The 23,146-nt window shown below is 48.3% G+C and overlaps 1 protein-coding gene and 1 long non-coding RNA gene across 3 annotated transcripts in view; one reads left to right on the top strand and one right to left on the bottom strand.

Moving 5' to 3' along the window:
* Positions 1-1,993: 1,993 nt before the first annotated feature.
* On the bottom strand, positions 1,994-7,661 carry LOC123790118 (uncharacterized). Its single transcript, XR_006779011.2, has 3 exons — positions 7,501-7,661; positions 5,319-5,577; positions 1,994-2,165 (listed from the first exon to the last, which is right to left on the bottom strand). It is a non-coding gene; the product is annotated as an uncharacterized LOC123790118 (long non-coding RNA).
* Positions 7,662-7,686: 25 nt separating this feature from the next.
* Positions 7,687-23,146, top strand: part of NGEF (neuronal guanine nucleotide exchange factor) — a 103,022-nt gene continuing 87,562 nt past the window's right edge. Inside the window, exons 1-2 of one of the 2 annotated variants that reach the window (XM_045794104.2) lie at positions 7,687-7,898; positions 8,465-8,679. The gene's annotated coding sequence lies outside the window, so the exon portion shown is untranslated. The remainder of the gene's footprint in view (positions 7,899-8,464; positions 8,680-23,146) is intronic. The other variant, XM_045794105.2, reaches the window with a different exon arrangement.

The raw sequence follows: 23,146 nt of genomic DNA, 5'->3' as shown, positions 1-23,146 counted from the left end.
CTTTACTAAATTCTTCTTATCTTCCAGCTAACTCACTGGGTCACAGAAGAGCTTTTCAAAGGGGGTTAGAGGCCCCTGGGTGGTGCAGTTAGTTAGGCATCCAACTCTTGGTTTTGGCTCAGGTTGGAGTCTCAGGGTCATGAGATCGAGCCCTGCATCAGGCTCCACACTTGGTGTGGAGTCTGCTTAAGACTCTCCCTCTCCCTCTGCCCCTTCCCCCCAAGCTCTTTCATGCACTCTCTCTCTCAAATACAGAAATAAATCTTTAAAAATAAAATGTGTTAAGAGTAGCAGTAGTAGCTGGTTAGAGAAATTGTGACCCATCCATAAAATGGAATATTAGGCACCAATTAATGAAAATCATGTTTCAAAGACTAGATCATGCACAAGAAAATGCTGGGATGGTTTGAAGTATAAAAAGCAGGATACAGGGGCGCCTGGGTGGCTCAGTCAGTTAAGCGTCTGCCTTCAGCTCAGGTCGTGATCTCCAGGTCCTCGGACTGAGCCCCACAACGGGCTTCCTGCTCTGTGGGGAGCCTGCTTCTCTCTCTCTCTCTCTCTCTCTCTCTCTCTCCCTCTGCCCCTCCTCACTGCTCATTCTCTCTCTCTCAAATAAATAAAATCTTTAAAAAAAAAAGCAGGATACATGATGGCATACAAGGTAGGATCCCACTTTTGTAAATGTGTATATTGTACACTCAAAAATCTATATAAAATAAACAAAAATTATATCAAAATATCCATTGCCACACCCCCAAAACTTAGCACAGGGCATGGAACAAAATTAATTTCAATTTATTTAATTTATTATTATTATTTTTTTTTTTAGAAAGAGAGCATGCAAGGGGTGGTGGGGCAGAGGGAGAGGGAGAGAGAGAATCCCAAGCAGGCTCCATGCTCAGTGCAGAGCCCTGTGCAGGGCTCAAGCTCACAACCCTGCGATCATGACCTGAGCTGAAACCAAGAGTCCAACACTTAACCGACTGAGCTACCCAAGTGCCCAAGGAGGGAAAAAAAAATTTTTTTTTAAGATTTATTTATTTATTCTTGGGGAGAGAGAGAGAGTCCCTAGCAGATTGTGCTGAGTGAGTAGTCCATCTCGGGGGCTCGATCTCACCAACCTGAGATCAGGACCCGAGCAGAAATCAAAAGTCTGAGGCTCGGGGCGCCTGGGTGGCGCAGTCATTAAACGTCTGCCTTCGGCTCAGGGCGTGATCCCGGCCTTCCGGGATCGAGCCCCACATCAGGCTCTTCTGCTATGAGCCTGCTTCTTCCTCTCCCACTCCCCCTGCTTGTGTTCCCTCTCTCGCTGGCTGTCTCTACCTCTGTCGAATAAATAAATAAAATCTTTAAAAAAAAAAAAAAAGTCTGAGGCTCAACCAACTGAGCCACCCAGGCTCCTCAGGGAGAGAGAATCTTAAGCAGACTCCACACTGAGTGCAGAGCCCAATGTAGGGCTTAACCTCATGACCCTGAGATTACTACCTGAACTGAAACCAAGAGTCAGATGCTTAACCACTGACTGTGCCACCCAGATGCCCCAATTTTAACTAGTGGTGATTACAAGTGGTATTTACTGACTTCTTTGTATTCCTCTAGGTGCATATGAATATTATTAGTTTAAAAAAGTATTATTTTTAAAATAATGGTAAGTAATACAATGAAAGGCTTTAAAATGTGGCTTAAGGGTACCTATTAACTCTATCCTGGCCAGATCACTGAGTGGGGATATATGGTTTCAAAAGGGCCTAAAGAGGGGCGCCTGGGTGGCACAGCGGTTAAGCGTCTGCCTTCGGCTCAGGGCGTGATCCCGGCGTTATGGGATCAAGCCCCACATCAGGCTCCTCCGCTATGAGCCTGCTTCTTCCTCTCCCACTCCCCCTGCTTGTGTTCCCTCTCTCGCTGGCTGTCTCTATCTCTGTCAAATAAATAAATAAATAAATAAATAAATAAATAAATAAATAAATAAAGTAAAAAAAAAAAAAAAGGGCCTAAAGAGCTTATAGAAATGGGCTTGATTGAGCATGCAAATTTAACTCCTATTTGACTCCAAGGGATCAATTGGTTAACTCTTCAAAAGTACTCACTGAATATCCATACTACCTTGGGGAGGAGATGGAGAGAGATCATGGATGAGGTCCCAGAGCTCCAAGTGCTGATTATTTCTGTGGGTAAGAAAGACAAGCACATAAGCTACAGAGGCCAGAGAAGACAGACATATTGCCCAAATGACCAAATTTAAAGTTGTCTCTAGCTAAGCTTTTATTTTTTAAAGATTTCGTTTTTAAGTAATCTCTACACCCAACATGGGGCTCAAATGCATGACCCCCAAGATCAAGGGTTGTACACTCTACTGACCAAGCCAGCCAGGCAACCCTGTAGCTAAGTCGTTTTTAACGCAACATTTTTTTATTTCTACAATTTCTATTGAGTTCTTTGAAACTACTTTTTTAAAAAAATTATTTTCCTCAGCCCTAAAAACAAATGAGCTATCAAGCTACGAAAAGACAAGGAGCGTATTACTAAGTAAAAGGAACCAATCTGAAACGTTCCATACTGTATGACTTCAACTCTATGACATTCTGGAAAAGGCAGAACAATGGAGACAGTACAAAGATCAGTGGTTGCCGGAGGTTATAGAGGGGGGTAAGTGAGTAGGGGAAACACAAGTGATTTTCAGTACAGTGAAAATACTCTGTAATGTACCATAATGGATATATGCCGTCATATCTTTATCCAAACCCACCAGGAGTGAACTCCAATGTAAATTACGGACTCTGGGTAATAACGATACATCGATGTAGGTTCATTTATTATAACAAGGTACCACTCTGGTGGGGACGTTGTTAGTGGGGGAGGCTGTGCATGGGTTGGGGCAGGGGGTAAATGAGAAACCTCTGTACCTTCCTCTCAGTTTTGCTATGAATCTAAAACTGTCCTAAAAAATAAGGTCTTAATTTTTAAAATTAATTTCCTATTCTTGTTTCATATACTTTACTGCTTTACCTCTTTAAACACTTGAAACAGACTTATTTTTTAAATGTGTCTTTTTATATTATTCTATTGTTTCTATCTCCTAATATGTCAACATCCTATTTTTGTGGGATGCTTTTCTTCATATTGGACTTCCTCAAATGTTTTGATTTGTTATACTAATATTTTAATCATTTACAGTCATTTATATCCTTCATATTGGTCTTCCCCAAATATTTTATAATTTTCGTGTGTGAGCTCATCCTCATTGGGAATAATCTTTAGGGTGTGGTGGTGGAGGTGCCGCCAGTAGTGCCCCGGATAGTCGTTTCTCCCCATAGTAGTTTCTACCTCAATCTTTCTCAACTTTTTCCCTCAATTTCTTAGAGTTTCTGTGCTTCATGAGCAGCAAAAGCTTGGACCCCCATGTACAAACCCATCTTGTTTTCTATTTTTTTATTGGTGATTCTCTTTCTACCTATTTCCTAGGACATTTGTTTTACTTTTGAGCCATAATTCCTCTCCAAACTTCCTGCTGTGTTCAGGTCCCAAGTTTTTATTCTTGTTCCCCCATAGCTGTGAACCTAAAATAAACATATCCTTTGGCCATGTGTGTATAATCCCTAATAAACTAGCTCACCAGGGTAGATATAGAATTATGGCACCCTGGAGAGAGAGAGAGAGATAGATCAGTATTTCTGTGTGTTCAGGAAATTTCATGTGACCTTGGGAGAGCTACTGAACCTCTATATACCTTGCTCTCTCATCATAAGACCATAGTAATGATTAAACAAGCTAATTCGTGTAAAGTGCTTAGAACTGAGCCTGGCCCAGAGGTGGCCAATAGATATCACGGTAATTATTCATGCTTCTGCTTAGTTTTTTTCTTGATCAGGACTTTATATATTTCAAATGTTTTTTGGGGGTTGCCTGGTGGCTCATTCGGTTAAGCATCTGACTCTTGATCTCAGCTCAGGTTTTGATCTCAGGGTCATGAGTTCAAGCCCCACACTTAAAAAAAATCAAATGCATTTTTAAAATAACAATTGTAATTTTTTAAAATTTAAAACATTGAAATTCTTCTCCTCTCCCCACTCCCAACAGCAAACTCAACAAAGAAAGTTACTAGATAATCTTAAAAGAAATTCTCTTGTAAAGAATTAAACTTACTACACTTCAATATTCAATTCCTGCCAATGCATATTTATAATCATCACTTTAAAATGCTTATTTTATGATTATTAAGTCCATTAATGAGCTATCAAAAATTATCACCCAGAAAACAACACAAAAGCTTCTGGTCAAGGACATCCCAGGTCTTGAAAGGGATTTCTCTGTGTCTTAACCCATTTGGGCTCCTAGAACAAAATATCATAGGCTGGGGGGCTTAAAAACAACAGAAATCTATTTCTCACAGTTGGGGAGGCTGGGAAGTCCAAGATCAAGGCGCTGGCAAATTCACTGTCTGATGAAAGCCCTCTATTGTTCATAGACAGCCATAGTGGAAGGGCAAGGGAGGTCTCTGGGGTATCTTTTGTAAGACTCTATAGGTCCCTCATAGGTAGAACCCTCATAACCTAATCACCTTCCACAGACCTCACCTCCTAATATCATTACTTTAGGGATTAGTTTTCAACATACGAATTTTGAGGGACACAAACATTCAGTCCATGGCCATCAGTATCATCCCAGAATATTCTTACAGCACAACAGTAGATGGTCATTAAAGAGTGCAGGACTCCAATGTGTGCAGAATCGGAAAATCTTCAAGACAACATAGAACAGTGTATACATGCTGTGGCCCCACCTAAGGAAAATACAGGGGTGTGGGGGGGGTGCGCATGCATGTGTGTGTGAGACACAGAGAGAGATTGAGAGAGAAAGAGAGGTTAGGTACAGAGAGAACATTTCTAGACCAATACTCATGAAACTGTTCGCAGAGGTTATATAAAATGTTTTTGAGCAAGAAAGTGACAAGATCAGGGCTGTTAGCAGACTCACATGGCATACTGAGTGGGATGGAGTGGGAAGGACTGGAAGCAATTGAGCCAGGAGACCTGTTTAGAGGACGCTGCACTAGTCAGGGTAAGAGCTGCTGGGGGGCTATTCCAAGGCAGTGAGATGGAGTAGAGGAGAAAAAAAGAAATTAGATTCACCTTCGGGATGTTCCCAGTGGCACCAATAGGGCCTAGCACGGTATCTATACCTACCAGGTGCTCACCAAAGATATGAAATAAATGGTCTCCCCTATGAAAGATTTGACCATTCCTCTCCCAAGATATCCACTGGCCACCTCAAGATGTAAATCCCACAGACCCCATCAACTCTCTTTAGCGCTCACTCACTCAGCCCTGGGCTCTGGGGAGCAAGGTCAGGAGATGGCGTCCATAGGCAGGTAAGGTTGCAGTCCATGTTTCTCTTGTTCTCCTCTGGCCCTGCCCATCCAGGAGTGTGGAACCTGTTCCTGCTTGGCCCCTGCTCTCACTCTACCAGGCACCCCACCAACGGTCTGCTTTACTTCAAGCACAGCTCTAAGGTGGGTGCTGGAGTAGTTGTGGCAGGAGAGGTGTCTCCAAAAAACTTCAGGCCCACTTGCCTTGGGAACTAAGGGAAGACAAGAAAATTGCTAATGAGGAAGGGGGAAAGCATGCCAAGAAAATCAGATATAACCCTACACACATGCACTCATGCACACACATGCATGCATGCCCCAGCTACCATAACACTCTGCACTTAGGACTTGCTTAAAATACCGGCTTTAAACGAGTGCAACAATGAAAGGAGAGTGAGCAGGAGGACAGGAGCTGAAGAGTTGTAGTGTATGAGGACCAGCTGAAGGGAAGATGCTCCTGAAGAACAGCTTACTCGGAGGACACTCCCTGCAACACTTGTATATACAGATGTTCAATGGGGAGCCTTTGGTGATGGGGGACAAGGAGGGTGAGTGGGAATAACTGTATTTATTCTGGTATCTTCTGAGCCTAATGTGCGGTCTGGCTTATAATGTCCTGCTCAAATGTTTGTTAAGTGAATAAAGGGATGTTTGGATGGATGGATGGATGGATGGATGGATGGATGGATGATGGATGGATGGATGGATGGATGGATGGATGGATGGATGGATGGTTGGATGGATGGATGGATGATGGATGGATGGATGGATGGATGGTTGGATGGATGGATGGTTGGATGGATGGATGGATGGTTGGATGGATGGATGGATGGATGGTTGGATGGATGGATAGATGGATGATGGATGGATAAGAGACTACTTCTATCTGGCTTTCAGAGGCAAAACTGAAAGCAATGTTTTGTGGCAATTAGGTGGCTGTGGTAGACAGCTCTTCAAAGATGGCCTTCAGCAATCCCTACCTCCTGGCATTCGTGCCTTTGTGTAATCCCCTACCTTTGAGTGTAGGCCATACCTGACGACTTTCTCCTAGCAAGAAGAAGGCAGCAAAAGTGATGGGCTGTTACTTCTGTGAATAGACTACAAAAGAAGGTGACTTCCACCTTCCTGGTGACAAGGTAACACAGTATAGAGGCCCATGTGGTGGCCTCAGGCCAACAGTCAGAGAGGGATTGAAGCCCTCAGTCCAACAGCTCACAAGGAACTGAATGCTGCCAACAACCTCATAAGCACGGAAGGAGACCCTGGACTACATCCCATGTGAGACCCTGAGCAGAGCACCCTTCTAAGCCGTGCCCTGATTCCTGACCCACAGAAACTGTGAAGTGACAAATGTGTGCTGTTTCAAGCTACCACATCTGAGGTTAATTTGTGGTCAGCAAGAGATTGCCAATATATTTTTTTTAAGATTTTATTTATTTTGACAGAGAGAGACAGCCAGCAAGAGAGGGAACACAAGCAGGGGGAGTGGGAGAGGAAGAAGCAGGCTTCTATCAGAGAAGCCTGATGTGGGGCTCTATCCCAGAACGCCGGGATCACGCCCTGAGCCGAAGGCAGGTGCTTAACGACTGTGCCACCCAGGCGCCCCAAGAGATAGCCAATATGATGGCTAATTTGCGTTTATAAAAATGAACATTCTGGCAATTAAACATGGCAAATAATGGTAGTGGTTAAGAACCCAGGTTCTAATACAAACTGGCCTAGTTTGAATCTTGGATCCCCAACTTACTAGCTGTGTGACCTTGGGCAAGACGATCAACTTCTCTGAGCCTCTGTTCCTGTATTTTTAAAATGGGTATAATTCTCTGCTCACAGAGATTACGCAACGATTACATAAAGTGCTTAAATAAAGTACTTAGCCCGGTACCTGTCACCGAATAGAAGGTAGCTGTTAGTGATAATAATAATCATAGTAATGGAGCAGCTCCCTCACAAAGCAGCGGGTGTCCCACAGCTGGAAGTGACCATGCTGAGGCATGATGGCAAGGTGCAAGAAGTGAATGGAACCCTAGAGGACCCCAAGCCCATTCCCAAGCCTCAGAGTCGAATGCTGTGTGGCTCCCTGGCCAGTGCTGAGGGATGAGGGATCAGGTGTGCCAAGGGACCATCGGGGTTACCTTGCACCAGGATTTGGTAACGGCTGTTCCTGGCCTTGACCATGGGTGGCTCCTTGACTCCTGCATGGCCTCTGGGTCAGGTGTGTGCAGCCTCCACCCTGGCTGGACCTATGGGGCCCAGGAAGGTAAACACCCAGGCAGGAAGTGATTCTCATGGGCATGGGGCCAGCTCTGGGCCGAGACGGGTCTGAAGGTCAGGAATGCTTCCCAGGGAGCCTTTCCTAGGAGAGGACAAAGCACTTGGCTGCAGGCTCTCTGGGACGGGGTGGAGGGCACACGGATCTTGCTGGGGACACGGCGACCTGCTCTCGGGGGGTGAGGGCGTCCCGGACAGGACAGAAGACAGGAGAAGAAGCATCTTCCAGGGGGCCCAACCCCCAGGAGCACCTCACTGGCAGGTGAGCCCACAGTTTCACTATTCTTACTGAAACAAGATGAAATAAGAGATGGAATGGGGGTTGCGGCCGGATTGGAAAGACCCCAGGCAGGTGTGTGAAGGGGAAGGAGACCACCACACATCCATTCATTGAGAAAGAGCCCCGAGAGAGAATTTCATTGTGGAGATCTGAGTCTAGTCTTGGCTTCACCATTCTCTGTCAGGACTCAGTTTTCCCATTTGTGAAGTGGGGTAATGATCCCTTCCAGGCCCCTCTCATGTCATGGCTATGGGGACCAGTGAGATAACACACAGGACTGGATATATCATTGGCTGGGCCCCATGCAAACTGAACATGTGAGGCCGTTTGTTCGAAATTGGTTCAAATTTCAAGAATGAAGAATTTTAAAAGTATTAAGAATGGCAATAACAGAGTCTTAAACCAAGTGAGGGGCCCTTCTGAGCGTGGAGTCCTGTGTGACTGCATAGGTCACCTGCCCATGGCTCCAGCCGTAATAAAAACTGTATATGTAAACGGTGAAGTGCCAAACAAACCGTGATTACTCTGTGGCACGGCTCAAATCTCAGGCCAGGAAGTACACCTGGGGACCGGACGTCTCAGCCTTGGAGTGACAGCCCACAGCTGTGCTGCCCCCTCCTATTGCACCGGCGCCTCAGGGTCCCATCTCGAAAGGACAAAAGGCCCGGCCCCTCTGAACCTTCCAGAGGCATACGCCTGCCTGGCATCAAGCCAAAGCACGGTGTGACTCACATGTCGGGGGACGCGCTGCTCTTGGAATGTGGTGGGTAGGCTCTTCTTTTCTATTTTGATTTAAAATTTGGGATGTTCGCACAGTCACTGGACAAGCTGAATTAGGACTTGGGGCTCCCGGATTTGTGACCATTTTGCTGTGTTTTGCCAATGACCCACCCAGTTTTGCCTTTTGGAAAAATGCTCAGGTTAAGGCAGTAAGACCGTTGGTGGGAATGTCCCAGCCCCTGTCACACCTCTGTCTTCCCCTCCCCTCTTCCATGTCCCACTCAGAGTTCCTCTTCTGTGTTTAGTCCTGCCCCTTCTCTGGTGCCCTCAGCATCACACAGCCTGGCAGCGGTAGGAACCAGTGTCTCCATGTGTGTCTTAAACTTTCTGGGAAATCAGACAACAGACCATCTCCCCAACCCCACACTCAATCCCACCCCTTCCTGGAGTTCAAAGTCTCATATCTCGCAAACCCCACCCTTAGAGAGGACCCCCACAGGAGAGGCAGGGTGACAGCAAGGCGGTGGGAGTCAGGGGCCACAGCTTGTTCCCCGTGGCCAGAGATGGAGGGAGACAATTACTTAGAGAACTCCCCCTTGCCTGTGGGGGCCCTCTCTGGCCTCAGCGGGGCAGCCCAGGGGGCTTCCACCAGCAGACAGAGGAGCCCAGAGGCTCAGAGCACGCGAGTTCTAACAGCCCAGCCCTGGGGCCTCACTGCCTTAGCAGGCTGCGGGCCTGGCAGCCTGACACCAACATCGTGTACCTCAGGGCCCTTTCTCCACCTCCATGAGCCCGTTGCCTCCCCAAGTAAGGACACCCCCAGCACCACCACAGAATGGCACAATTCCTTCCTGTATTCCTTCATCAAACAATTGCCGAGCAGCTTGGGCAGGTGAGGCTTCGCAGAGGGGCTCGGGGCACAGATGGGACCAGGGTGGCAGACGAGAACCAGAACCCCAAAGCCAGGTTAGGGCCCTCCCTCTGTGAGGGGGGCACAGAATACCCTCCTCAATCCAAGGATGGTTATGGATTGTGGGACCAAGGGCATTTTGGTGGGCTGAGCCACGGGGTTGTATCTCTGAGCCTGTCGGCCGTTGCTTTCCAGAGCTCCCCCTGGCGTCTCGGGGAGCTGCTGGGGCAGAGTAGCTGGGCCTCAGGAGGAATTCTTTTTCTCATCACCTTGGGTTCACCTTCCCCCGCTTTTGGAGCTGTGGTCTTTTGGACATAGAGGAAATGCCCACAGGAAGACTGGCAGCCTGCACTCCTTTCCCTGTTGGCAGCAGTCCTTGAGTGTCCCTGGGAGACCCCACTGGGTCAGGGCAAAAGAGTGAGCACTAAAGAGGGGGCATCTGCCTGGAACATTCCTTAGTGGGTTTCTTTGGGAGAAGAGCTCAGGTGGCTAATTAGATGTCTGGGAACCTGAGTCAGGCCATCTCTCAATCTTTGTACCTCCACTGGCCTTGCCTTTGGGATAGGAAAAAAAAAATCATGTGTTCGAATGAAGGGGGGGCGATCACCAAAGGGGTATCAAGGAGGCCTGCATGGAGGCCTTTGAGCTAAGCATCATTAAACAATCTTACATCACTTCTTAATTATTTATAAGAGGAGAATGCGTATGGTTTTATGTATTATAAAGTAAGGCTCTCTAACTTGAAAATAAGGTAATTTTTTCACGCTTACCCTATCCGAATGATCCAAGTCCTTCCAAGAGCACACTTTCGCAGAGAGCGCGTTCTCAGGTAGAGTGGGACCCTGCAGGGCACGGGGATGGAAGAGGCAGAGGCGTGGACCAGGTGAAGCATGTGGCCCGTATAAAGGCTGCTGATGGGACGGGATTACTGGAGCAGAAGGAAGGTAGAGGGAGGTGGCCCGCAACCCACGATGCCTGGACCCCAAAGCCTGATGGAGATCCCAGCGGAGGTCTGTCTGGCCAATCCGCCTCCTGGGGAACTCACCCCACACTCCTGGACTCCAGCACTAGCTGGTTTTGCCTCGGTCACCTTCACTTTTGGCTGGAGGTTCATGCACCAGGACCGGCGTCTCCCACGGCTAGAAGCTCTGGCCATTTATTAGCTACATCTTTGATGAGTTTAAAAATGGGGCGCTGATTCATTATTATTTAATGAGTATGTTTCCTCCAGAGACAAACCCTCTAGAACAGGTTCTCCAGAGAACAAGCGGCTTGGATGATGCCTTCAAAGGCTCCGAGAAGCTTGGGAACCTCTGGAGCAGGGACCAGCTGGGAGAAGGGAGGAAGGCAAGCTGGCCTGAGGACCTTGACCCCCAGGTCCTGTCTGGAAGTGGCAAGGGTTTTTTCCTGGGGTTGACTTGGGAAGCACTGCTCAATCAGGTTTATACGACCTCCTTGTGTCAGGGTTTCAGTCCATCACGGCACTGAGCTCCTGGCACACTGACTCCTTAGCACCTCGTCCAGCCAGTCAGTGTTTGCGTGCGGTGCGCCTGCCCTGGGCCGGCAGGGGCGAGACGTGATGGATGGACAACCGCCGCCCCTTCCCCAAGACCCTCAGCTCCCTCCACCCCCCATACCGCTGTCCAAATAGGTAGGTTAGGAAAACCCAATTTCTCACTCACAGCTGATTCACTCAGTGTGCCTGAGCCCAAACAGATTCCCATTAAATCCCACTAATGGGACAAAAAACTTCCAAGTATTTTAACTTTATTAAACCCCGACTAACGAGCTTTATTTTTCATGATGCTCTATATATCTAAATCCTCTCATGAAAGTGAGCGTATCTATAAGATTTTTTTTTTCCTCTCATCTGAGTGATAAAAACATTCCTTGGTGGATTCTTGAATACTGGAGGAAAGCCTTCTTTTCTCTAAGTTCCTTTTTAGGAAGTTAGCTTTGAACTTTAAAATGATTCTAAGGTTTTCTGTTTCCGGAGTAAAAAAGCATCTGGCACACGGACAATTTTTCCAAGTGCCTGAGATATCATAGCTGCTCTCTGGAACGTGCTTTCCACGGGTTTCTGGCCTCTTTGGAACCTGTTCAGTCAGGATCAAAGTCACTCACAGTCGGCGAACTTGGGTTCCAAGTCAAGGGTGAGACATGGAGAGATTCTAGCTCAGGGTCAAGATCAAGCCATCTTGATGGTCAATCTAAGAAAAACAGACCCACCTAGGCTGTGTTTGGAAAAATATCGTTATGGCTGATTTGTGTATTCATTGGAGAAATATCACAGAAATTGTCAAAATAAAGGAGCACGGGTAGAGTGCACGCATCTTCTAACCGCAGGGCCCCAGGCTTGGGCACTGTCTACTTTTGATCTCCTTCCGAATTGTCTATAATCTTCTAAGGCTGTTTTCTCAGGAAAGGCTGTTTGCTTTAAGTCAGAATGTCCTAAATTCAAGGTGGTGAGGACAAGTTTAGAAATCATGCTCTCCGCCGGGGCCAGGCTGCCTCTGCCACGTGCTGGCTGTGTGACCTGAGCTGAGTCAGTTAACCTCTCTGAACCTGTATGTCCTCCATCATACAAATGTTGGAAACGGCACGAGGATAGTAACGATCATTAGGATTGCCCTGGGTGTTCCATGAGATGAAGAATATAAAGGGCTTGGCTTTCCCTGTTATTGTCCCAATTGGCCTAGAGGGGAAAAAAAAAAAAAAGATTATCTTTTCCAGGATAAACGCTGACTTCAAGCAGTAGAGAATTTATCAGTTCACCCAGAGAGTTGAGCACAAAGCATGAAAGTGTACACAGAACCCTCAAATGTAAAGAGAACTGGCATCCGCTGACCAATTCATCCAACCCGCTCCAAGCGCTGTGAGCCTGGCCAGCTTTGGGGAGCTCCCTTCCCTGCATGGGGCTATTCAGGTCTGCCCGTCATCAGCTGGGGAGACTGCACACCCGCCCAAGGTGTCTGCATACTGGACCCAATGATTATGTCCCTCTAGTGAATATTTCTTGATAAGTGAAGGCATTTTTTCCCAGCAAAATCACAGTGCTCCAATTTTTAAAAACAAGTCTGATCACTGCTGGCATGGAAAGAATTTGAGGAAATCAATGATGGATGATAGACATAGGGCTCCATCTGTAAGGAGAGTATATTAGCTAATTGTTGCTGCTGTAACCAGTGAGCACGCACTTAGAGACTTCAAACAGCACAGACCCTTCATCTTCCAGTGCTCGAAGACAGGAGTCCAAAACAGGTCTCACTGGGCTACAACCAAGGTGTTAGCTGAGCCCCTTTTCTTCTTGTCTCGTGGCCTCCTCTTCCATCTTCAAAGCCAGCAGTGGTAGCACCTGCGAATCTCTCTGACCCACCTGCCTCCCTCTTATAAGGACCCTGGTGATTACATTGAGGGGGGTGGGCACAAAGCAGTGGCCAAGTTGGAGAAGCATATCCTGGCCTGACCCTGTGATACGAGCATCTGTGGTGAGCACCAGCCTCTGTGGGATCAGGGAACCCCACCAGGTGGGGCTTGGAGTGGGGGTTGGCCAGCTGTAGCCTGAGGAGATCTCAACTTGTCATGTAGTCAGGTGCTGTGACCATCGGACCCACTTGTCCATCACTCCAGGACCACGGGCATGTGGGTGCTCAGTATTTGCTTCTTAGAGGAGGGGTCAGTGGATGAACAGAAGTCTCTGTGGACTTCATTGTAGACCGAGTGGGCCCAGCCCTCCAGGGAGGAGCTCTGGAGGACAGAGCTCTGAGGAGCAGGGGGGTGGCACCAGGTGGGACACCAGCACAGACCCAGAGGTCACTCTAAGCCAGAAGCCACAGCCGGAGTTCTGTCAGTAGGAATGAAAGGAGAAGCCAAGCTGGGCAGAGAGCACAGACTTAGGAAGGGTCAGAAACACATAGAGATCTGGGCTCTGGGGAGATAGCGCCCAGTGCTGCTGTGATTTGGGGGTTGGGCAGCCCCCAGCTGGGTCCTCGAGGGTCTCATTGGTGTGGAAGGTCCCAGATACCCACCAGCCATTTTGCACATACTGGATGTGCCCTGCTGATGGCCCGGCAAGGTTTGGGTCATTTATGGTTAAAGCACATGGAATCATGAACACAGCAACAAGTGGCAGAGAAACGGGGTGGCAGGAACTTAGAGAGCAGTGGCCTTCACCCTCTTAGGGCCTGATGAAAGCCATGGACAGCCCCACCTCCCTAGAGATACGCAAACACACACTCCCGCACACGGTTCCAGGAGACTTTCAGCTTCGCTGAGGTTCAGGCTCAGAAGGCTGAGCTGGAGCAGGATTTGTCAGAATTGGAGGGCTGGTCACAACATGGCGCCATGACCACCCAGCCTGCCCAGGGCTGCTCTCTGGGGGAGAGCCCAAGATTCTGCACTTCTTAAAACCCCCCAGATATTGCTGCTGTCCAAAGTGAGCCACGTTCTGGGAACCCCTGGCATATAGAGAGGAAAGAAAGCCTGAGTTTGGAAGAGAAATGAATTCTGTGGTATCTGGTTCATCCAGGTAATTTCAACTCAGCGTTTCTGGAATGTTGATCATTGACTTTGCACATTTATAATTTTTGACATTTCATGTACCACTGGTGCTATTAACAGTTTCTATAGATTGGCTTTAAATTAAATTTGCTACTTATTTTCACTCTAAGCATTAATACCTATGAAATTGCTGGTTTGATGTGCTAATTGGAATTTTTCTAAAGTACATAAACTATGTAACTATTAATTTTTTGATGTTTGATGTGCTTCCAAAAATCAGTTCACAGCCACTGGTTCAAATCTCATGCAGTTGGAAGGAGAACAGGGGACTCTCCAGATTTATCCCAATCCTCTGGATATTTTAGGTGGGAGATAGTTGAAAGAAACCAATACCCCTAAACTTCTCTGCCACTATTGCTGTTTTTTTTTTTTTTTTTAAATCTCCCTCTTGGGGCACCTGGGTAGCTCAGTGGGTTAAGTGTCTGACTCTTGATTTCGGCTCAGGCGATGATCTCAGGTCATGGGATTGAGCCCCATGTCAGGCTCTGTGCTCAGTGTGGAATCTGCTTGAGATTCTCTCTCCCTCTCCCTTTGCCCTCCCCCTGCTTGAATGCATTCTCTCTCTCTCTCTCTTTCTCAAATATAGAAATAGGTAAAATCTTTAAAAAAATAAAAAATACCTCCCTCTTGAATAACTCACTCACCGAAACCACCACAGAAATCCTAGCCTTTCTGCCTGTTAGCTCACAGCTGTATCACCTTCCACATCCCTCCAACATTCTGCTCTCCCTGGCTGTTCTAGTCCCCTCTCTGCCCAGGCACACACTACAGGTCTTGATCTTGACAGCACATGACTCAATAAACCTCAGTTTACTTAACCTCCTTGGTAAACCCTCCTCAGGGCCTGAGTCACCTTCCTCCCACCTGCAGGCCTATGGGGAGATCACAGGATCTCACCAGGAGGCATGCAGAGGCACTTGGAATGCTTCTAGCACTGCACAGACGAGAGAAGTTTCTAGAAGGAAAAAGAAGCCAGAGGAGTCATGTTTGGGATGACGAGCGATGTCAAGGAATTCCCTCCTACCTGCTCTGTGGGGCCTAGCCCAGTGCAGACGCACCTGTGCTCAACGTGTGGGTGCACAGAAGCCTCCCAGAACACGAGGACACTGCTGACCAGGCCAACCTCGTGTCCTAATCCAGACAGTTGACAGCCTAGAGACACCACAAATAAGGGAGGCCAGCATTGGACTGCTGGGAAGTGAGGCCCTGGAATCCCTTCAAGCTAGGGTTAGAAAGAGGTTTTAAGAAATGTTATTGGACCACGTCTTCCATGGAATATTACTCAGCCATCGAAAAGAACGATTTCACAACATTTGCAGCAACATGGACGGGACTGGAGGAGATAATGCTAAGCGAAATAAGTCAAGCAGAGAAAGACAATTATATGGTTTCATTCATTTATGGAACATAAGAAGTAGGAAGATCCGTAGGAGAAGAAAGGGAAGAAGGAAGGGGGGGTAAACAGAAGGGGGAAGGAACTATGAGAGACTATGGACTCTGCGAAACAAACTGTAGGCTTTAGAGGGGAGAGGGGTGGGGGATTGGGATAGGCCGGTGATGGGTATTAAGGAGGGCATGTATTGCATGGTGCACTGGGTGTTATACGCAAGTAATGAATCATGGAACTTTACATAAAAAACTTGGGATGTACTGTATGGTGACTAACATAACATAATAAAAAATTATTATTAAAAAAAAAGAAATGTTATTGGAAAAATACAAGGAACTGAAGGGCAAAACTAACACGCAGCTGGCGGAGGACTGAGAATCAGGAATGGGAGATGGGAGAGCTACATCCCTCTCTCTCTCTTCCTCTCTTCCTCCCTGGGCTTTCTTCTGCTTGTATGCTCTCTGTCTCTCAATCTCTCTGACTGTCTCTCCACACTGGCTGCATGGCTATGCCTATATATGACTTGTCCTGGCCGATTAAAAATGCCTTTCCTACCAGGGTGCCTGGGTGGCTCAGTCGGCTAAGTGTCTGCCTTCAACTCAGGTCACGATCCCAGGGTCCTGGGATCTAGCCCCGTGTCAGGTCCCCTGCTCAGCGGGGAGCCTGCTTCTCCCTCTCCCTCTGCCTGCTGTTCTCCCTGCTTGTGCTTTCTTTTTCTCGCTCAGATAAATAAATAAAATCTTTTTTTAAAAAAATGTCTTTTCCACCCCCATAGCCATCCAGTCCAGATTTCCCTGCTAACTGGCCTGGTCCCCATCTCAGTCATCTCTGGAAGAGTGAATACAGTTAACTCAGCCCAGCCTCCAGCTTGATTCCTCCTGGGTCAAAGGTCCACTCTCTTCTGGCCAGCTGTGGCCAGGGGCCTGGGGCCAGGGGTACCCAGGGTCTTCCGCTTCCAGGGGTGAGGATGTAGCAAACTCCCTAGGAAGGGGTTCCAGAACAGGAGGGAAGGATGGCCATTTTCTGGTAAAAGGACTGTTTTCCCAGAGCCATTTTGAGAAGTCGGGTTGGGACTGAGATAGTCCCAACCAGCAATGCAAGTACCCTTTTCATTCCTTTGCCAGTTGTTATGAACTGAATATTCACGTTCCCCCCAAATTCGTATGGTAAAGCTCAAACCCCCAGTGTAATGGCATTTAGAGACGGGGCCTCTGGGAGGTAAGGGCAGATGAGGTCAAGAGGCTGGGGTCCTTATGATGGGATAGTGACCTTGTAAGAAGAGGAAAACCTCTCTCTCCCTCTCTCCTCCCCCCTCCCACTCGCTCTCCTGTGCACACCCCAGGAAAGGCCATGTGAGGACATACGTAGAAGGTGGCTGTATGCGGGCCAGGAAGCGGGCCCTCACCAGAACCCCGCCATACTGCTCCCCGATCTCACACTTCCAGCCTCCAGAACTGTGGGAAAATAAATCTCTGTTGTTGAAGCCACCCGCCCTGTGGCATTTTGTTGAGGCGGCCGAGCTCAGACACCAGTACTGGTCTTGTCATTTTTAGCAGGCCTTTTTATAAATGCTCTAGAATGTGGGTTGATAGATGAGTTCACAGCAACTCCGACATGCAAATGGCCCCACAACTAGAACTCCACAAAGACCCAGTGTTGACTGTGCAACTTCCTGCATATAAATATCCCTGTTTGGCTATGGAAACAACATGCCCGCTTCTATGTAGTGTCTGTTTGGCGCTGTGACTGGGAGCCTGGCTGCCCTGGCTGGCCTCCCTCTGGCTGGGTCCGCAGACCTTGGCCCACAGGCATGCGGGAGCTTTCCAAGGGCGGTGGCCAGCTGAGACCGCTCACCCAGAAGGAGTGGTCCTTGGCCCCAGCTCACTCCCTCCTCTTGCTCACAGCCTGTCTGATGCCTGGATTTGGAAAACCTGAAAGAGGGTCAGCTTCCATTAATTAGGTAAAAGTTCTCTTAATGACTGCAAAACAGTGCCTGAGCTAGCTCGGGCTTCACTTTGAGAAAGTAGGTTGAGCCCTCTCCTCCCCCATCCAGCTGAGAGTGACGGCTGTCACCATCGTGCCCAGAGGGGACAGGACGCTCAGGAACTGCCACCAGCCAGTCCCCACAGACAAGGCATAGATTTCACTCGCTGGGACAGAGCCAAGTCTCTCTGATGACTCTTGATTCCTTTGTTTCAAACCTTATACCTGCTTTTTTACACTGAGCATTATAAACATTTTACAATCTTGGATTCTTTTTACACTGAAAAGTAAAAACTGGGTGGCTCAGTCGGTTAAGCGTCCGACTCTTGATTTTGGCTCAGGTCATGGTCTCGGGGTTGTGGGATCGAGCCCAGAGTCGGGCTCCGTGCTCAGCGAGGAGTCTGCTTGTTCCTGTCCCTCTGGTCCTCCCTGACTCGTGCTCTCTGTTTCTCTCTTTCAAATAAATATATAAAATCTTCTTTAAAAAAATAAAAAGTAGAAACAATTTGAACAAGTGGATCATTCACTTACTTGCAAAGAGTAAAAAGAGTAGGGAGTATCACTCAGGGCATGCTGACGTGGGGCCAGGCACCCTAATCTCATTTAATCCTTGCCCTAGCACTGCACAAACGAGAGATATTTCCAGAGGGAAAGAGAAGCCTGAGCAGGGGTGCTCTCATGTCTGGGATGATGGGAGATGTCAGAAATGGACCTTGCTTGCTCTGCTGGGACTCCGAGAGAAGGGGCACGTCTGTCTTCTGACCCTGGGCCCCGTTCAGAGCCAGACAGAGCCACCCTCAACGAGTGAATAAACGGAACCCACCGAGGCCATGACCTGTGTCAGCTAGGTATGGCCCAGCACCCTGCAGATGGGAGGCTGAGGATCAAGGCTGTGTCAAGGGCCCAAGGAGACCTATCCCAAGAGCTCTGACAGGGTGAGCTGGGAGGGCACACCGTGTCGTCCCCTCCACTCCCGGGTCTCATGGCTTCAGCCTAACTTGGACCTCAGGGAAGGAAGAAGGCCACCCAACATTTATTGGGCTGCACAGGATGTGAGGTGCCAGGGGCCCTGCCCCCCCACTAAGATGCCTGGGCCTGGCCATCATTCTCACTGAGGGCCACACCCACTTTGGGGAGGACTGCTGCCCCTGGCTTGAGCCCCTGCCCCCTAATTGCTCCAGGGATCTCGTGAAGGGGTAGGGAGGGCTTGCTGAACAGGCTCAGCCCCCAGAGAAAACTGGCCTGGCCTTGCTTCTGGTTTTGTCCCCGGCTACGTGCTCAGTCTGACCTTTGCTCACCGCTTGGTAAGCACAGGCTTGGCCTTCCCCTGGGTCCACTGAAGCTGTTCCTTTTCTCTCAGCAGCAGGGCAGGGCCCTGGGGCCTCTAAGACCCGGGTTCGAGTTCTGCCTCAGCCACTTACCAGCTGTACGATCTTAGGCAAGTGACTGAGTTTCTCTGAGGAGGGCATGGCCGGGAAGGGCACCCAGTTAGACCCCTGAAGCAGAGGAGGCCCCAAGAGAGGGAGCAGGAAGGCCTGGCGCAGGACCCAGGCTGAAAGACCAGTGGGTGTGATGCATGGTCGGGGTCTGGGGGGCACCGCAGAGGCAGGGAGCTGGGGGCCTCGCCCACATGCGTCTGAAGCCAGGCAGACATTAGAAAGAAGGGGAAGACAGTGAGCCCCCTGGTGCCATGTGCAGCTGGACGCTGGACGCTGGATGCTGGGGCCTCTGGCCGGTGTCTCACCAGTTTATGCTCCAGAAATCCCCATCATCTCCTGCCCACTCCTGAGGGAGCCAGAAAGCCCTGGCAAGGTCACAAGGACTCAAATCGCAGCAGCCCCTGTCAGGAGCAGGAGAGCAGAGAAGCTAAATCCTCTCCGACCCCAGACACCAACTAACCACAGAGGCCAGTGTCAGCTCAGGACACTGGCCTGGGTTCCACCCTGGCCCTGGAAATGCCAGCTCTGGACTCCACACTGCCCCATCCCCCACACCGGTCAGTGTTGCCCCTCAGCGATTTCTGGAAGCAACAATAACGACAAGTCCAGACTCCTTTTCCAGAGGAAAGGAGATGGACTGAAGAGCTGGTTCTCAAGGCATGCTCTCCAGACCACCAGTAGCAGCAGCAGCAGCTGAGAACCTGCTAGAAATCCAAACTCTCACCCCACCCCCACCCTCCTGCAACAGAAGCTCTGAGCGTGGGGCCTGGGAATCTGTGCTTTAACTCCCTGAGGCCTGCTCCAGTGTGAGGACCACTGCTTCACAGCCATGAGAACAAACGCTCCAACGACAACATGGAACCACGTGGAACAGCGTAGATGGCTCTCACAAGCCGATGTCACGGGAAGAAGTCAGACGCAAAAGAGAACATTCTGAACTATTCCATAAAGTACCAAAACCAGCCAAGAGTCATCCATGCTGTGAGGTCAGAGGTTACCCTCAGGGCAGGGCAGGGCAGGGCAGGGGAAGGGGCGGAGAGACTCTCCAGAGCTGTGGGTACCTTCTTCCGGATCTGGGGCAGGTCACACAAGGTGTAAACATTTGGCAATCTGTACGCTTAAGATATGGGTGCTATCTGATTCTACTATACTTACAGTAAAAAATTTGTTTTGACTGTATGAAAGGGCAAAATAGAAATGCCACCTTCCGGGGCGCCTGGGTGGCGCAGTCGTTAAGCGTCTGCCTTCAGCCCAGGGCATGATCCCAGCGTTCTGGGATCAAGCCCCACATCAGGCTTCTCCACTGGGAGCCTGCTTCTTCCTCTCCCACTCCCCTTACTTGTGTTCCCTCTCTCGCTGGCTGTCTCTATCTCTGTCAAATAAATAAATAAAATATTAAAAAAAAAAAAAGAAAAGAAAAAGAAATGCCACCTTCCTCCTCATTGTCTAGCCTAATACTTGGGTGAAATCACTTGGGGGTGGCCGGAAGGTCTGTCCCTTTGCTCTGGAGAGTAAAAAGTTGGGCATTCTTGGATCTGTGGCCAAAAAGGTTTTATGAATTCAACTTTTATGAATTCAACAGACGTCAGGACAAGGAGGCTAATTAAAACCAGAAAGAACACATCCAAACGAACCTGCCATTTTTCGTAAATGCTGCTGCTCCCACCTTGTCTCGGGTTTAGAGATACTGTTTCCAGAGAACAAGCCACCTCTTTCAATTACCTTGGTGGGTATTTCACAAAGAGTTTATCTTGGAGGGGATACCAGGAAGTAATGTTGCCCAAGGGGAAGACATTCTGTGGATGTTTGACTCCAGTGTTGGGGATGGGCGGGGAGCCACAGAAGAATCTCACCTCACCTGCCAATGCATTTCCCAGGCCAGATGTTTCAAGGCCTTGACACCACAGAATGGAGCCTTGTGGGTCCATTGCCTATCTACCTATGGCCTGGAGTAGATTCATGACAATGTGCCCTATGAGGAAAGTCTTGGCCCACCTGGAGGGCTACTGTGGGCTCATCTTCCTTAAGTACATCAATTCTCCCCAGCCCCCAGTCTGCTCCGAGGGGGGGCTCACAGGCAACACAGACAAGCCGCCTCTGTGTGCTTAGCTAGGAGCTCCATCTCAAGATGATGCCTGCAAAACTTCCCCAAACACTCCACCGAGAAGAAGATGGAGAGTCCATGTCTCCCAAAACCCCTCTAGGACCTCCTCTGATCAGGCAGGAGCCGGCACCGCATCATCCTGCAAAACGCCTCGTGCTTGGTCATGTTTTTGTGTGGAGCCATCAGCTTACACTGAAGGAGGCATAGAGGAAGACTCTTAAGTTCGCGCACACGTGTGTGTGCGTGTGTGTGTGTGCACACGCGCGAGCCCTGGGGGTCCAGGAGAAAGACCACCCTACTGGATTGAATAGACTGGAGTCCACGCATCACCTGGACCTCTCTCTACCATGCACATTCCTGGGATCCACTTCAGACTTACTCAGTCCAGAATCTGGGCATGAAGCCCAGGAATTCATATATTTAACAAGCTCTTAAAAGTTTAAAAATCACTGCGCTGAAGCTCCTTCTTCCATAAAAGCCCTTGAGAGAAATCACTTAGCTAGTCTTAGTCCTCATGCAAATTCTCCTGAGCCCTTGGTCAGTTTTTATCCCTGACTGCGGTAGAATGAGTCACTGACACATCTCCCCTTTTCATGTTGGCTACTCAGAAGCGAAGACATAATCCGACCACATCCACAGCAGAAGTCTGTGTCATGGGACTTTTTTCACCTTGTCCCCCATCAAGTTTTATGCCCCCACCTTTTTGTTCTTCTTTCTGGTGTCCTCTTTTTAATTTATGCTAGGTTGGATACGTGAGACATAAGTATAGTTTGGTGTTTTCTAAAAAATTTTATTTATGTGACAGAGATTGAGAGAGAGAGAGAGAGAGAGCACAAGCAGGGGGAGCGGCAGGCAGAGGGAAAGAGAGAAGCAGGCTCCCCGCTGAGCAGGAAGCCCAATGCGGGGCTGAATCCCAGGGCCCTGGAATCATGACCTGAGCTGAAGGCAGGCGCTTAAGCAACTGAGCCCCCCAGGCGCCCGAGACATAAGTATAAATATTATTATATTTACAGATGGAAATGTTGCCTGTGGTGCTTTGCATTGTATGCATAAAGACAACAGCTAGCACACGTTTGGGCCAGCACTGGGCACCCTCACCTTGTTCCAGTACTTAACTACCATCTGTCCTGCCCACATGACCGCAGAGGAACAGGAGGCCTGAGGGGAGGCCACACATTTAGCTCATGCAACCAGCGAGGAGCTGAACAGGGCTGACAACCTAGGCCTGGTTGGAGCCACTCAACCGAGGCTCTCCATGCCTATACTGCTTCCCCCGGTGTGCTACTGCAAGATTTGGAAACCATGGAATGCCTTCTCAAAATATTCAATTCCCTGACCCCTGGCAAAGTGGAGGGGCAGGTCCCCACAATGTCTTGGCCCGGTCTCGGCCTCGTGTATCTTTTTCTTCAAGTAACTGGAATGATCGTCTCTTTCTCTAACCAAAAAAGAGCCTAACTGAAACGTTAAAAGAAAATGATGAAAACAAATTAAATAATAATAAAATAAAGGAAATAGAAATGATGTATTCGAGAATATTATGCAAATATTAAAGTGGGGTGTATATGCCTAGTTCATCGAAATACAGCATTTTCCAAAACACATTTTTTAAGGGGAGGAAAAAGTAATAAAACCATACGTAAGTTTTTTTTAATGTTCTACAGTTTGAAGAAAATATTTAATGCTTTAATTCTTTTGTTGTTTACTTAGGGAATTTATTCTGAGGCTGTGAACTCAAATATTTTTCCCAAGCTGCTTACCAGCATTCCAAACTTTTATGGACGCCCCTCCTTTTTTTAAATAACAATTTTATTGAGATATAATTTGCCTTCCACACAATTCACCTTTTTGGGGAGGGTATACGATTCAATGGTTTTTAGTATACTCACAGAGTAGTGCAACCATTACCACAACCCATTTTAGAATATATGCATCATTTCCCCAAAAGAAATCTTGTCCCCATTAGCAGTTCCTCACCCCCCACGCCTCAATCCTTTTAGCCCTAGGAAACCACTGATCATTTTTCCACCTCTATGCATTTGCCTGTTCTGGATAGTTCTTATACATGAAATCAAACAATATGTGGTCTTTCATAACTGGCTTTTGTCACTTGGCAAAATGATTTCA

Source organism: Ursus americanus, chromosome 1 (genome assembly GCF_024610735.1).
Source record: "Ursus americanus isolate L20-20 chromosome 1, mUrsAme1.1.p, whole genome shotgun sequence".
Classification (NCBI taxonomy): Eukaryota; Metazoa; Chordata; class Mammalia; order Carnivora; family Ursidae; genus Ursus; species Ursus americanus.
This window is presented reverse-complemented; position numbering and strand designations above follow the sequence as displayed.